This window comes from Falco naumanni, chromosome 7, assembly GCF_017639655.2.
Source record: "Falco naumanni isolate bFalNau1 chromosome 7, bFalNau1.pat, whole genome shotgun sequence".
Lineage (NCBI taxonomy): Eukaryota > Metazoa > Chordata > Aves > Falconiformes > Falconidae > Falco > Falco naumanni.
In genome coordinates, this window is record NC_054060.1 from 50,793,995 (window position 1) to 50,807,126 (window position 13,132).

Here is a 13,132-nt window from a genome sequence, read left to right on the forward strand (position 1 = left end):
TTACACCTATGCTTTCTAACATATGGGAGTTGAGTGGAGCTCAGCACCCAGTGATACAGAACTGCTTCCCTGCACTCTGCCATGCTAAAGCCTGGTTTCAAACCGATTCACAAACAGGGTGTTCTACCTAGCCTGAGAATTGTGGCACAGACTTAACACCCAATGAACACAAACCGCTGGCTACACATCAGCAACACTTCCAACGGAGGAGCAACATCAACATAGCCCCAAGGGAGCACCCCAGCATCTATGCCTGTGGACAGACCACAAGGGTCAAGGATGGAGAGCCCAGAGCCAAGGTTCCCGTGATGCAGGCTACCTACTGCAAACACAAATGAGACTGCTCACATTCAAAGTACAAGTTTTTACCCTAATACTATGTTAAACTGCTGCATTTCAACCCTTTAATAATATAATGATATCTCAAAGTCTACATCTGACTTGCATATTTCTCTGTTAAAAAACAAATCGCATAGCCTGACATGAAATAATAACAGGGCTAATTTTTCAAGGGATCCTACTGAAATATATTCTTTCTACACCATTTTTTCCTCACTGCCAGCCCAGTCTACTCAAGATGCAAGCAGAAAGTCAATCCTACATCACTACACAGTTTAAAAACAGAGCGTGTCCTCTGAACCTTGCGATGCATCAGCCAAAAGAGAATTCAGCTTGGTCTTACACAGGCATTTAAATTACACTGGCCTGAGAAGGACAAAAAAATGTTTTATTGAAGTTTAAAAAAAACCCGAACAACTGGTTACTCATACACAGCCTCCAGTTAAGAGCCTCACCTGAAGAGCACTGTCAACTCCTTACTTCTACAGGCAGTTTACTACATTACCAGTGGCTATCTTGTAACAGCCTGTATCCACACACCAGCAATCTAAATCCAGAAGTATATCTTCAAAAAATAAATGGTCCCTAAATTCCAACTTTCAGGTTCAAAAGATGCTGTTTTCCCACAGCTGTTTTTCTGACAACAGCCATGCTTGCAGTAATCTAGACTCCTCAGCAGCAAAAGTGATAAAAATTGAAAACCATTTGCGCTAACTGTTCTCTCACTGTCACACACAAGGAGGAAATCAGCAGCCTTCAACTTCTCGTTTATGGATAAGATGGCCTATTAAGCCCTTAAAAAACACTCCCAAAAATATCCTAAAAAGAGAGGGTATATTTGCCTTTTGCTGATTTTTTCCTTTTTATGTTTTAATCTTTATTATAGAACAGTTCTGCTTTTTCCTGAGAAACATAAGCAGAATGGACTAGATAGGCAGCCACTGATAAAATGTACTGAAACATAGCAAGTCTTCTCTCTGTTATCTGATGAGGCTCCTCAAATTCTCTCAAAAACCTGAAGCTGCAAAGAGATATGGTTCCCGTATGTTACAAAAGGATTGGTGAACTCCTTTAAACTGGAATAACTCATTAAAAAAATGCTCCAGAAAGCAAGAAAACCTGGTGGGATTTCTCCCCACAGCTCACTTCTTTAGAGTTTTTGGTGCAGAATTTGAATAATAAAACTTCAAGAACATCAACCATTATGTTTTAGTGCATAAATACTGTCAGTATTTAATCTCTGTGTATATGTAAATTCAATGAAAACAGCTAAGCAGTAAATAGATTCCCATTGGTGTTATCAAATACCTTGACTACTGTAAGAAAAGACTATTGTAAACAAGACTGCTGTAAGAAAACTCTTATAAGCACAAACTCCCATGTTCTTCACAGAAATCACCCCATCTAGGAGTCCTTATAGACTCTGGATTTTAAAGATAATAGAGAAAGAAAGAAGTACAAAGATAGAAGAAATTCTGCAAAACAAACTATTTCTTGAAAATATCACCTGGACTTAACAGTCCAATACAAGGTCATATTTGAACTCTTATCGTCCATTTTAATAAATAAATTGTCAACTTAATAAGCAAAATTCACAGTGGAAAACATTTCTTGCACATCTGAGATAAAATAAGAAAGTTTGTTATAATACGCAAAAAATTAATCCCAGAAAGCAGAATCTACTACATGAATCCCCATGTAGATATCTATCAGCACCACTCAGCTGAAATACAATTTTAGGTGACAGTAAGTGGAAATTACCTTTATGCTATGTAATTAATGTATTTAAAGGACAACTTATAATTGGCATGTAGTGCTAATGTCAAATCATGAGAAATTTAGAGTTTTAGCACACAATCATAGAGTAAAATATAATTTCATGTCATTAATATCTAGTTAATTTTTTTCTAATTAGTGAAATATATCTAGACTATATGACTTTCCACATGCCTGAGAAATCATATAATCACATGCCTTGTTGAGCTGGTAATAGGAAAAATCCCTACCTGGTCTGCTAGAATATTTAGATCTAATAGATCATGTTATTAAGGTGATAGGAGGGATGAGACGGGTGGTGGGGAAAAGAAAAATCAGTTATTCTGAATTCAGTTAGTCCCCATTAAGTTGATATTCCATATCCATTACAAAAGCCTCTCTAGAATTGAGCTGGGAAGAAAGAAACTCATCTTCATGTTCCTCTCCTAGTTAACTATTACTTCATTAAACTAGGATTTGGGCATACCAAGCAAGGTGTGTACACTACAGGACAACATACAGCGTATCACAGAAGTCATCCTGTTCACCAAAGCAAATACATCAACCGCAGGATCCCCAGGTCCAACCTGGACTATACTCTGCTTTTAACCGGCGTAGCTCAGTCTGAGCACTGCACAAAGTCACCTCTTCTCTTCCTTCAGCAGTAAACCTGTATGACTAGTGAAAAAACTTTCCACAGAGGAACTGAAACAACATCCATCCGAATCAGGTAAAAAAGCCGGGAAGACCGGAGCTAAGATCAAAACTCCACCATCTCCTCCAGTATCCTTACTGGTGAGAAGGGGAAAGGCTGGTATTACACACAGCACTGCTGACCACCGTGCTCAGCAGAACAAGGCTCTGCTGAACCAGATGATGAAGATATAAGGGCTAGTGAAACAGGAGCTGGGCATCCCCGTGTAGGGATGCCACACCACAGTTAGCAGTGACAGACTGCCACTCTGGATACCATGGCGCTGCTCCCCTGCAGAGAGAAGCAGCAGAGGGAGTCTGCATTCAACCAGCGAAGTACAGCTTCCAAAGCATCTAAAACCCTACTGTTTTGGACATCAAATTGTAACTGAAGTTCCTCTGAAAATACTTTCCCAGTGGAAGATCATCCCAGACCACCTCCTCCTCACAAGCGCTGAGCACTGCACCACTATCAACAATATTCAGTCTGTTGCCCTTTTTTAAGGAACAAATTATAAACACTTCCAGCAACTGCACTTAATGTTCAAAATTTTTGCCAAATTACATCCTCTTTGTTTGTGAGAAAGGAGTTTTGTTTATACTGGAAGAATTTGTGCATTCTAAAGGATCCCATTCCTCCCCTTTCTGAGGTACCAGCTCACAGGGAGTCCCATGCTGAAGTGCTGGAGCTCAACACTTCTCTAGCTCTGCAACTGGCAGGACAAAAGACAGGCACACATCCAGGCACGGAAACAGCAGAGATTTTTGCCTCACCCTGCCAGAGCAGCAAGAAAAGACCCAATTCTGGGACACCCCCTTTTTCTTCTCTTTAGGGAAACAGGTCCTGATGAAGACTGGGATTTCTGATTTCTTCTACTCTTACAGACATTTCCTAAAGGTGCAGTCCCCTTCCGTACATGTAACTAGGTGCTTCCTATGGAAAAACTTGCCTTAAAACATCCTACATTGGATGTGGTATGCCTACATTTCCACACAGTCCTAGGACAGCGAGCAAACTCTAGACCCCCAATCACCCATACCACTAAACTGCTAGTTTGCTCCCAAGGTTCTCTCTTGTAGAGCTTCAAACCAGTATGTGGACATAGGTCTGAGAACACAGTTCTCCTCCATCACCATTTGCTCCCAAGAGTCAGTATGTATGACCTTACATTGGGTTTGGCTCCCTACTACTTAACCATTCCTCCAGCAATCTCCCAATAGGTTCTGCAACACCATACAGCCTCTCAACATGTCCCAAGGCATGCGATATATAACCTCATCTTTCTGGTGGGGTGCAGAACCACCTCACTTTTTTTTTTTTTTTAAACACTGTACTTGGAAAAAACATACATAACAATCGTTTTATCTTCAGCCCACAGAGGTACCACCTGGTGGCCAGAGGACACCTCTCTGTCCAAGGATACACACTATCGACACAGCCATCTTTTAGGCAGAGCTAGCTCTCAAACACGAGGTGATCCAAGTGACTTGGCCTCCTGCAGGCAGACACAGTCTACAAGTTTAAACTCAGCCCACTGTGTAATCTAATGTGAGCAGCTGGTTTCCTTAGGTACTCTCCAATCACTTGCTGCCCCCAGTTATTCATGTCCTTTAATAAAATGAGTAAATATTCAGTGTGGTGGTCTAAGCAGGACATTGCTAACCAGGGGTCACCAAGGCCTTGCACCACCTCCAAAAGAGGGAATTCTCTGTGGCCTTGACCAGTTTTCTCTCCAACTGTGGCAGTACTCACCCTGCACATAACTATACAACAGGCAACACCACTAAGGATAGACGGTTCCAGTTGTGCTATCCACAGGTGACCTGTTTCAATCACCTGGCAAATGATCAGACTAATTCTTGATAAACTATGGCAGTTGATTACTCTCCTCCTCTTTCTCCAGGGAGGCATACCATTCCAATTCTACATATTTCTAAATCTGCAGATATTTGTAGCTATTTTAGATTGCTGAAAATACTCGCTGCAACTGGATGTCACATCCAGGAAAGTGAGGAGTGGAAGCCAAGATAAAGTAACTTTTCTTGGCATCTGACACTGACTAGGTCCCAAGTTCTTTCATGCCTGTTTAGAGGCATTGGGGTTTTTGTTTGTTTGTTTTTGTTTTTTTTAATTAGAGCGCAATATATACAACCTGTTTTCTGGTCTATCCAGCCAAGGTGTGCTGGAAGCATTGCTGACTTAAATGAAGATCTTTCCCACTTCCAGAGTTTTCAATCTATTGTTTGACAGATAGGTGAACAAGGAGAACAAGACAACCGAAAGGAAAAATGGAATGGGGATGCATAGTAGTGAATATTGAGACATGAATTGCTTATCAATAAGACAGATTTTTCCCTTTTGAAATCCATTGTTAAAATGGGCACTTGCATACCAAATTTACTTTTAATGGACCAGGATAAGGTTATACGGCAGGAAGAAACTGTCTCCAATACACCCATCCTTCTTCCAAAGAATTCAGAACAAAATGCAGTATCCACCTGCAATCAATCTACCTTTCCAATAAAATAATACTGCTGTGCGTGCAAGCGCTCTTGGAAAGGCTCCGAGCCAACTCACTGTTACCAAGGTTAGCTACAAAGAATGTAACAGCAAATGTAAGCTGAATATTTAACTGAAACAAGCGTCAGTGCTCTATGAATTTACAAATGCAAAGAGATAGCTATAGCCCAGCTTTGAATGTCATCTGAATTTGTGATCCCAAACTACTACAGTATTTATAAAGTTCTATCAGTCTGCAAGAAGCACTTGCAAAGGAGAGAGCTGAAGCTGTTATTTCATTGTTTTGCAAGAACGCCAACTTGCTGGCCAGAATCATTCCCTGTGGAAAACGAGTAACTGCATGGATAATACAGAAGTTGAGGGTAGACTTCTAATCCCTTCTCCAACATAAATCCTTTGAAAAATCCTCTTCCTTGGATCAGTTAAGGTGTGCTAAGAGCATACTGTCTATGAAGCTGATCCATCAAATACACCATCTCTGAAAGTGACTTATTTTTTATTCACCAGAGAAAAAACAGAATGCAACAGTAAGCTGCTTCTGGGGGAAGGATATTTTACACTGTATCCAATTAGTTGAAAACAACTGAAGAAGACTGATGGAAAGAGAAAACTGAATGCGAAGAAGCAGCACAAACTAAAGGATGCTGTAATGTAGGCTGACAAGAAAATCAACATATTAAAATAAAAAAATATATAGGCCCCAGTACCTGTTGGATTCCAAATTCAGAACTGGTACACCTAAACTACCTGTTCCAAACAGTAGCTTGCTGAAATGAAGTTCCCTTCAAGTCCAATGCAAGATTGATATAACAACCAATCCACCCCTGCATTGATCAATGACTGCACTGTCATTTAAAACACTTCAGAGTGCTGAGAGTTCTTGCTGGTTGTTCATTCTCAAGAGGATAGAAAATTGCAAGTACCCTACAATCAAATAAAATGGGAAATTTGCTACCCACAAGAACAGGTGCTTTTGAACATGTGGCACTGTGCAACACCCCTGATGCAAATGAACACAATTGGTTGCATCCCATGTTCTTCAAAGACATGATGCAATGTACCATGATTTCACTGCCCTGCTGTTCATCACAACAACACACAGCCTTTTCAGATGCAAATTACGTTCAAATCACTTCAGTGATTGCAATGTAAAAAGTATCTAAGCCACTCCTGAATCAGGTAGCTTAAGTTCACAAACACACACAGTTCAGCAGAGTCAACAAATCCCACCGCAGTGGTTCATCTACCCTGAACTCTACAATGCCACAACTGGACTACTACAAATACCAATATATGCTAGGTACCTTATAAATACTAATATACTTTAATACTGCTGCTGTTACACTATATTGCTATAAAGACAGTTCCTTTAATTGAGCTAATACATGTCTATGCCAGACTGCTGTTACACTAGCAAAGACATAATCTGAAACTAATTGCTCATCCACGACAGAGGCAAATATTATTTTCTTTTACAAAATGATAAACTAAATCACAATGAAATTAAGTGACTTCCCACATTCACATAATGGATGACAGAGCAATAAATTGAACATACAAGCCCTGACTTTCAAACCATTAGTTATCATTTGCTCAACACACATCCCCATAGCATAGTAGGTCTGTAGTAATCAATCTGAAAAGCTTTTAACTACCTTGCGAACCTTTCACCACTGATGCCAGGTTCTATACAGTGAAAAAGACAAAATATCATCCCTTTCCACTGTGATGATGTTTGTAACATGTACTTGAAGATTGCTGGCAAAAATACAGCACCAATTCCTCTTCACTGCTTTAACTATCTCATGGTCCCCACCACCCACATGTAGTAGTGCAGTACCTGTGCCTTACACTGCTGCTGAGTCCAGGAACAGACAGCTGTTTCCAGCATGACAATGCAGAGCTCTTGGGATGTCAAAACCTTCTTGCTCACTAAAATTTTAACCTACCTCTCTTTCTTTCTCTCCACATTCTTTGCCACCAGCCACAGAGACGTTAAAAAAAATAGTATGAGATCTGATGTAACACAAGTGGGTAGCAGCAGTCTCTCTTGACTCCACAATCTTTCTAGAGCTTGACAACCAATGAGGAAAATATAAATTAGCTCTTCTTTCTTGCTCCTCCTCACAGATAGAGCACAACAGCAGAAATTAGCTCATTCCCCAGTCACCACAATATGCTATTACTCCAGCTGGAAACAGTAAGTGAAAACATAGAAGAGTCATTTCATGGTAAAATTTATATAGATTAAGAAAGCACTGCAGATTCTCTAACGTTAATATCATCCTTTAAAAACTTTAAAAGTCATTATATCACTGAAGGAAAATTGTAATCAAACAGTTTTGAACTCTCCCTGATACATCTACTACTACCTTTTCAAGGGTATAAAGATACACCAGATTTTTCAAAGTACTTCAGACTGTGTGCACTCTAGCCACCTCTAAACCGCCATAAATCCACCACCACCACATGAGCAGCATTTTCCACAGTCACTAAACAGAAAGTTAAGAAATGAGGAGTGGAGGCAGAAATTTGCAGGGGGACGAAAAAAAAAAAAAGTTAAGACATGTAGGAACATAGTAATTTAGCTCCAAACATTAAGACAGATGTTCAACTATATGCAAGTGCTCAGAGATGCAAACAGGAAATTTTGTAGCCTGAGGAAGTCAAATGTGTAACTCCACAGGAGCCAGGTGACCGACTCATCCAGATGCTTCTAAAAACCCAAGGTGGTACCCATCACCACCCGCAGGCACCTTAAGTGTTTCTGAAACGTGCTTGGCCAGCACAGCTCTGGTCAGCTTTCCACTCATATGTGGACAGAGCCGCAAGCGTTCAGGGTTAAAAGTACTACTACACCTTCAATATAACACAGGGCCATGATATCTTCCTTCTATCTTGTTTTATACTTCAGATGGTAGAGTGTTGTCTTGTGCCACATTGGTGACAGCAGTTCAAAGACCGACATGAAGAAACACCCTTCTAAATCATGAACATTCTTATTGTACCCAGGTTTTCTTTGCAATTATAATACTGTGGTATGAATTAACATAGATTAAATAATGCAGTTGAGAAGAAGCCGAGAGGAGTCCCATAAGGAACCAGGAGCATTTCGGTTCTGGCAACTAGATGCAATATTTGTATCCTGAAACAGTCCGAAGCTGCTCAGTGGACCTGTTTGTTCATACAATCACCCTTCTAGAGAGCCTACTTCACTTGCAGAAATGCGACTGAAGCTCCAGGTGATGAGCACACACAACACAACTGATCATAAGGGCAAAACTGCACTCTTGTAGCGCTGGACATGGGAAAAGCAGCTTGCCCTCGTTCTGCTGCCACTTCTACAGCTGCAGGGTTTGATTTAGATATCAAGAGTATCTCTGACCAGAGCCTCCACGTTAGTTATCCCTTATTTTTGCAGAGCTGGAGACTCATATTGTTATTGAGGACAGTAAAAAAGATAATCACCCCACAACATCCTAGGATGCCTGAGCCACAGCACCGCAAGATTCAGAAGTTTCACCACAGACTAGCATAGCATCCTAACATACCGTGTTAAGATGACACACTGCAGCTATTTTGTCTTCCTTCTACTCCACACACAGCAGCTTCTCTTTCCCTGCCATCTGCTAGTTTGCTGCAGTCTGCTGGGACAGGACTGCCCTCTCCTTTTGTCCCCTTCTTGGCTGCTCAAAGGGAGGACAACAGATCCTAGCATTGCCTGTACATACACTCAGCTTTCCTCCAGCTGCCTCAGAAACATGAACCAAAACACAGTTACTCCCATGAATGAACAGTGCTCTGCTCTCCTCTGTCGTATCAGTGTGCTCCACCAGAATTACAGGCTAGGCACTGCAACACCTTGTAAGTTGTTAGCAAGGAGGCAATTGCTGCTTTAAGAGGACATGCTTTTTCCTCTTATCCTCACGTGTTATTGATTAAAAGGTATCTGCACTACCTGCTTCACAGGAACGATCAGAGAGAAACTAAGGCAAGCGGTGTTGACAATGACTATACGCAGCTCGTTATCATGCCCTTTCTTAGAAGGGCAGGGTAGTAAGAAGAAACCAGAAAAATCAGTCAGGTAGGTGAACAGCAATCTTCAAACATCTATTACTACAAATGTCAGTATGAGATATGTAGCAAATAACTATTTATCTTTCTGACCACTACTACAGTTCAAAACAGAAAAAATAAAGGCTATCTAAACTCCACCACACTTGTAACCAGTTAGGAAAGAAACTGGAATGTTTGACATAAATTATTCTATTAGTCAGGTCGTTAGAAAAAGGAACAGCTCATCTGAAAATGAAGTCAATACTGGCTGAGTCTAAACAGTTTCTTCAGCATTTAACACACACATCCAAGCAATGAACACTATTATTCTGTGCTTGTAACCATATGCCCCCAAGTCAATAACTGCTCTTCAACATCTGACCTCTTTTTTAAAGCAGATTTACAAGAAAGTATAGTGAAACTGCTCCCAGTCAGCTGGTGAGAAAGTATTACAGCTCATAACCACACAGCAAAAAAAATCGCTAGTTCTTGCAATATGCAAGATGAGAAGAAATCTGGCATTGGGGGGGGGGGGGGGGGGGGGCGAAGGGAAAGAAAGAAGTGGATGATAGCAAGTGTACACAGCCTTCCACTTAAAAACAAAGCCAAATCAGCCTTGAAGAATATTTACGATAACAAATGCCTTAAATCCCCAAAGCTTTGAACTACAGTTAATCTCTTTCATTATGTTCTTCAGCAAGCAATTACAAATAACACTATACATTTACAAAGTGCTTTTCCCACTCACAGCTCTGAAAGCACTTCCCCCAGAAACACACAAACACAAATCAAACGTAGCTTTCTTTAAGGTGGGAAGCCAGCAATATACAGTTTAACACACCAACACAAAGGTGAATTTTACAGCATGGCTTTATTTATCAAAGACACATTTTCCTGTTTTCCGAGCCCTATACACCGGTAAGTCAGCAAATAAAAATCAATCAAAAGCAATCACGCATATCTTTAATTTCAAGGAAGAGCTGGGAAGTGTAATTCTGCTCTTGTAGCACACAGGCTACCCCTGGATGCCGTTCTGGCAAGCCCCTCGCCGGTCAGCTGAAGCAAGCCCCAACTTACCTAGGCTGTCCCAGCCGGGGCTGCGCCCGGCAGCCAGCGCAGTGCCGGGGCAGGCAGGGCGGCAGGAGCAGAGCCACAGGCGCAGCCAGCTCCTCGGAGCAGCGGCTCTGACTGCTGCTGCGTCTGCACCGTACGAGCAGCAGCATGCCGTTCTCTAAACAAAAATCTGCATCTTCCTCGGAAAAAAACCACTGGAAGCTCCTTGCTGGCCCCGCAACCTATTCCTCTATTTATGCTGTCGCAGCTAGTGACTAAGGAGATGCTTTTAGTGTCACAGGAGATTAAGGCTCTGGGAGGAGAGTGCCTGGCAGCTTTGCTCTCGCACACGGTCCGTCTTCGAGCTAACGCACTTTGTTGGGGGATGAAAGTGTACTATTACCACACACTCCCCAACTGAAACTGCTCCCAAGTTTTCCCACGAGACACCAGCTCCCCCCTCAAGCCGTACCCCAGCGCTCGCTCCCCCCGTCCTGCTCCGAGGCCTTCCCCCAAAAAGCTCTGCGGCTCCCGGGCACCACCACTCACCCCGCGCCCCCGCCGAGCCCCGGCTCCCCGGGCACAGCCCTTGTCCCTGCTGGGACACCGCGTCCCCCGAACCCCAGCCGAGCCCCGGGGGAACGGCAGCCCCGCACCGCTGCGCGAAGCCAGGCGCCCCCCGCGCCCGGGCCGTGACCCGCCGCCGGGCCCCTGCCGCGGGAAGGCGGACGGCGGCCGGGGCGGGCTGGGGGGACACATGGTCGGAGGGGGGGCACAGCCTCCCCCGCCCGCCCGGCGGCGCGGACCAGTGTATGCACAGGCAGGCACCGGTAACACGCACCGGTAACACGCACCGCCGTGCACCTGCCCGCAACTACCAACTCGGAGTAAACCGCCCCCTCGGGGCCGCCCGCGCAGCCCCTCCCGCCGGGCCGGGGCTCCGCTCTCCGCGGCGGGACCGGGACGGGGACCCCGCTGCCAGGACAGAGGCGAGCGGCTCCCGCTCCGCCAAACAAACGCGGATAAAGAGGGAAATAGCGGCGCCGAGCGCAGCCCCTGCCCCAGCCCTGCGCGCAGCCCACTCCCATTACCTTAGCAACCGCGCGCCGCCGTCCCCTGCCGCCCCCCGCCTCGCCTCTCCTCAGGGACGGGGAGGGGCCCGCGCCATGGCGTGAGCCTGCGGGCGGGGCCGGCGGGCCCGGGGCTCTCCGCCGCGCCTCTTCCGAAAGCCTCTCGCTCCCCTCAGCGCCCCGCAGGCTGAGGGGGGACGGCGGCGCAGGCGGCGAGGGCGACGCTGCCGCCAGAGCGCCGCGGGCACACCGCGCCCCTCGCCCCCGCCTCGGCCGGCCCCCGCCGCCGCCGGCCGACCCTCCGCCGAGCCCGCGCCGGGCGGGGGCGGTGGCCCGGGCGGGGCCGCGGGAGCGGTGACGGCTCCGGCCCCGCTGCAGCAGCGCCCGCTGTGGGCAGCCCGGGCACACCTCCCCCGCCCGGCACCGGCACCGGCGGAGGCCGCTGCCCCCGGTTTTGAGCCAGTCGCCCTTTGCCGGCGGCGCAGAGAAACTTCGGCTCCCGCCACCCCGGCTGCTGCTGGGCGGCGTGGCGCGGCTCAGAGCCAGGACAGGCCTTGTGAAAACGTCAGGCAAAATTCCTCCGTCTGTAACCGTGAAAGCCTTGTCTCTGGGTCATGCCCCTGGGACACCCAGGATTTCCCAGCTGAAGGCTGGGGTCACAAGGAGCCCAGGACTCGGCACACGAGTACCGACCGTGACAGACACCACGGCTCCCACAGAACCGCTTACAGATCCCGCTCTTTGAAGCAAACCTGCCACATGGGCAAAAGCCATTGCTGCTGGCTAGGGTGGAGTTCCCATATGCTAGTTAGGTGTGCAAAGTAGCTTAGATACTCTCCACCTGTTACTCTACTGGACGGGATAAGATTTTTATTCCTTTCGTTTCCGCCCCGGAAGGCAAGCCAAGCCCACCGTGCCCAAAGCTGACCCTCAAATCCGAGAGCTGCACTGGGCAGCACTAGGCCAGGCCCTGGACAGCAGGTGTCCACACCCACCTCCGCACCAAAATTTTCTGCCTTTCCAAGGTTTGGTTTCCACACGTCAGAGTTGTTATTGCAGCTGAAACTCTTCACGGCAGGGCTGCTAACTCCACAGAAGAAAGGCTGCTTTACCAACCTGTATACCATGCCTTAAAGGCCCTTGTGTGGTGTCCCTGTTCCATGTCACCCAAACCAGGCTTGTGTTTGATAAGCCTGCTGATGGACACTGAAAGCTGTCTTCTGCAGGCATGTCTTGTTATGTTAGGGTTGTGGTGTGCATAGCACATTGACTTTCTGCTGATGTCTGGTACACAAAACTGCTGCGATAATTCAAACAATAAATCCTGAAGAAAAAATTATTTCTGGTGCAACTCTGCATCGCTTCTATTTTTACCGCATCTATATCTCCATCTTTACCGTTCTTGGCTACTCCTTCTTCAGTCTTGCAAATGCTAGGTTCCACCCTGCACAGTTTGCCCGTGCTTACTTCTACAAGGTCCTTCATCTTCACAGGCTATGCATTTACTTTTTTGTCACACTCAGAACTGCATCCTAGTGGCCAAATTCTGCAGTTGTGCCTCCTATGAGCTTGTAGACCCTTACTGGACTTCTCAGGTGTTGATTCAATTGATTTGGTTCAGACGACAGCTGTGGGTATTTAAAAC

The 13,132-nt window shown here is 45.4% G+C and overlaps 1 protein-coding gene across 3 annotated transcripts in view; it reads right to left on the bottom strand.

The window, feature by feature from the left end:
- The window catches only part of RGS6 (regulator of G protein signaling 6), a 281,414-nt gene extending 269,605 nt beyond the window's left edge, over window positions 1-11,809 (bottom strand). For 2 of the 3 annotated variants that reach the window (XM_040601641.1, XM_040601640.1), the window contains exon 1: window positions 11,509-11,809. The gene's annotated coding sequence lies outside the window, so the exon portion shown is untranslated. The remainder of the gene's footprint in view (window positions 1-11,508) is intronic. The other variant, XM_040601639.1, reaches the window with a different exon arrangement.
- Between the last annotated feature and the right edge of the window lie 1,323 nt (window positions 11,810-13,132).